This window comes from Poromitra crassiceps (genome assembly GCF_964638095.1).
Source record: "Poromitra crassiceps genome assembly, chromosome: 20".
Taxonomy (NCBI): Eukaryota; Metazoa; Chordata; class Actinopteri; order Beryciformes; family Melamphaidae; genus Poromitra; species Poromitra crassiceps.
The window spans coordinates 571,381-575,468 of NC_139637.1; positions in this window are offsets into that span (position 1 = coordinate 571,381).

The following is a 4,088-nucleotide window of genomic DNA, read 5'->3' on the forward strand; positions in this document are numbered from 1 at the left end:
TAGGCTGCCTCAAGATTGGAAGAAGGGGATCGCGAAGGAATTTCTCTCCCGTGTCTAACCCCCCCCCCCTCGCCTCTCCTCTCCTCTTCCCCGCTCCTGCGATTCCCTTCTATTTTTTTGGGATCTGTGAGGCAACAGAAACTCGCCTGTGACAAAACACTGCAAAGCCACACCTACGGAGGGAGGAGTTTGGAGACACACACACACACACACACACACACACACACACACACACAAAACAGTATACAGACTTGCCCAAGGGCACCCATAATCACAGGCACGTGAGGTGGTTCTAAAAATCCATTTATCTCAAAACTCTCTGAAAATCTCTGAAACCATGCTGTACTCAACGGCTAATATCTACATAACTACTAACTCTACAAACTAACTCTTTTAGACAGAGAAAGCACACATTCTATTAGTTCTATTTAGATGATTGGTGTTCACGAAGTCTTAACAGAAAAGAATCCTCGGCTCTTGTAAAATGAGCCAGAATCCTCAAAAAAAAACCTGGCACAACTTACCTACAGCATTGAAAAAACGGCTGGCACTCAATGTGTTAATTGTACACAAAAAAAAAGAGGCGGGGTCAGTAAAACATCCACTCAGCCTTCATCTAAAACTATCTCAAACGTACCAGTGTTTCCCCTACCATTCTGTAGGATTAGGGGCCCACGCCAGGCCAGAAAGAAATTGCAAAAAAACAACTCGGACTCTAGCTCAAATACTTGAGACTTGACTTGGACTATAGCTAAAAGACCTGAGACTTGACTTGGACTCTAGCTCAATGACTTGAGACTTGACTTGGACTTGCAAAAAATGACTTGTGAGCATCTCTGGCTTGAGACTATTTACACTTTATACTGGCGGCCTATGTCATGAAGCAATCGTCCAAGCGGACCCTCTTTGTGTTCAACTGCGAGCCAATGTGTCCACTCAATAACAGTCAGCTTCTTCTCTGTCCGGTTTCCACGCAGTCTCCACACCTGGGACTTGTATTTTGACCAGGCCCGCTCGATGTTTTGAGTGTGGGCTCCTGTTACCGGGTTTACAAAGGACTGGCTGTGGTTGACAGAAAAATGGACATATCCACTATTATCCAGAGCACCCATGTATACCCTCCACTGGTCTGTGATGATGGTGGTCCCTTGTCTCACGTGCCGTCTGATGATTGGTAGTAGATGGCGCCGTGATCGTTTTTTTACAAGCCTCAGTATGGGTCTTCTGCGTTCGCGTTGAAGGCCAAGCATGCCAAAGACCCATTTCCTCCTCCTCCAGGTCGCTCCAAATCTCCCCCTGCCATACTGTAATAAAGCAAATAACATAACAAAATAATTAAATTAAAAAAAAATCTAGGCCTGTCAATTACAATTTTAATTGAATAGGATACTTGACATGCCCATTCAATAAATCATCAAATTGATAGGAAACTAAACACATTTAACATTTGCTTGGAAAGGCCCCAGATGAAAACATTTCATTTTGGCACATGATAATTGAATAGCAATATCAAAATCTTCAGAGCAGATCTATCAAGCTGCGGCTACGCACGCATGCACAATTTACACACTGACTCGGGGGTTTTTCATGGCTCAAAATGAGGTGGAAGTGGTACTCGAGCCTGACCGATATAGGATTATTGAGACCGATATTGAATTTAGTCTGGAAAAACTCACTGATTACCGACAGCCGGTCGATATAGGTGGGATCAGATGTGATGTATAGTTCTGTAGTGATTTTGTTGTTAATGGAATGCAAATATACTTTTTCTATGTTCATTGAAGATTTGACAGTGCCCCGTCTATGTGCCGACAGGCCGCAGTGCCGATAGCCCGCAAGCAGAACCAGCTGAGCGTGCAGCGTGTCCGGACCGGCTGGAGCTAACCGCTCCCACGCCTAAACTAAACCTCTCCCACCCCCCACGCCTAAACCTAACCTCCCCCAGACCCTAACCCTAAACCTAACCTCTCCCACCCCCCACGCCTAAACCTAACGTCGGCATTGCAGGTGTGTCGGCACTGCTCGTGGTCGGCATAGTGGGTGGACCCCCGATTGGACTATGCAAAGGTACTCAGAATGGGGCTTTTTTTAACCCTGATTAAATTTATTAGGGGTCATAAATATACATGCATTAATGGTTTTTTTACACATTTTATTTGAAGTAATTATAGGTCCACTCACTTAGCCATCAACACTGCCATGAGTGACATCACATTTGGGCAATTGTGCGCCATGCCAACTTTAGCCCTACATCACTGATGACATTACAATTGCTTGTGACATCACAATTGTTCGAGTGACATCACAGTTGGGCAATTGTGCGCCATGCCAACTTTAGCCCTACATCACTGATGACATCACAATTGCTTGTGACATCACAATTGCTCGAGTGACATCACTGAGGCCCACCCACTTAGCCATCACAACTGCCTGAGTGACATCACAGTTAAGCAATTGTACACCACGCCAACGTGACATCAGTACCAGTAGAGTGACATCACTTCCAATCACTGATGACATCACAACTGCCAGATGACTAGGGATGCAGCGATTTTTTTTTTTGATGTACGATTATAGTCTGAGAAAAAAACCACGATTATCACGGTTTCACGATTATTTATGGACGTATAAAAATCACATGAGCATTCTTTGAACAGAGGTTTTATTGTATTGTCCATGCATTGTTTAAAGGTTGCTGTCTTTTGAAAGGTAAATAAAGGCAAATATTTGTCCAAAATGATAAATAAAATTATAGCTGCTGCGCAGCAATGGGTCGTGGCCGGGCAAGTCTCAAGTCTTTTAGCTATAGTCCAAGTCACGTCTCAAGTCTTTAGTCACAAGTCCAAGTCAAGTCTCAAGTCTCTTATGGATGAGCTTTCTATCATCTGCTGCATGCAATCCAGTCTGCTTAGAACACTGCAGTTCATGACAGGGCTGGGGCAGAAGGCAGAGCTGATGTTATGGAGAGGAAGGCTGAGCGATTTATAGATGACATCATCAGTGATGTCACAAAACTGATGACATCACTGATGACATCATCAGTGATCAGTGGAGATTCAAGCTTTGTTTAGCAAGAATTTGCATTAGCTATTTAAAGTACCATTTACAGTAAAACATTTTGATGCACTGTGGGCTCAATTTTTGATCTATCAAATATCTGTTTGACAGTTTTGTGGAGGACAGTCTAACGATGCAGATGCTGGAGGTGGTGTCGTTTGAAGAAAAAATGTGGGAGGAGTAGGGTTTAATTAGTTTTACAGTTTTTGCAGTTTTGCGGTCTTTAGACTTCATAATTGGCCATAGGTTGCAGCGTACAAAAGTTTCTCCTCATTTGGGCACACATTTCGGTGAAAGTGCCAAAGCCGTAGCCCATATGCCTGATTTGTTATGAATTTTCAAAGTTTGAAACTTTAGACGGTCGCTGTAGCGCCACCATCAGGACTATAGACGCCAAATTCACATCAACTTAGTTTGGCATGGGACTGGACCTTTGTGCAAAGTTTGGTTTATATTCATGCTTGGGAAGTCTGACTTCCTGGGAGAAGAAGAAAAAAAAATAAAAAATAATAATAATACAGGCAAATACAAGCAGTGGCCCTGCCGCTTCGCTGGCCCGGCCACTAATAAACAAAGTCTGACTGTAATATTTATGACAGTAGATCTCTTTGGAACAAAACATAGTCAGGCAGGTGTATTATTTTTCTACATTTCTTTTGGATCACCTGAGTAGAGAACTTGTAAAACCTGGTGGAAAAACAGATCTAACTTATCTTTTAGTGTAAATGTTGATTAACTTTTAGTGACCTCCTATGAGAAATATAACGAATGTGGGTAATACACTTGAGTGTTATCATCAACTGTGTCATCCTCATCCATGCCTATTAGTTTGATTATTATTCATTTTTAATCATCTAACGTTATGCAGGTGTTGTAGAAGGTTGGAGGTGTTGGAGCCCTTAGCTGCGACTGCGACTTCGGCAGGTTTTGCAGATTGGGGAGCCGTCATCTTTAACTCATTCAGGGCCAGTTTAGGACTGCCAATATTTAGCACAGGCCAAAGATTTTCATAATTGTTGGTCATCTTTCAA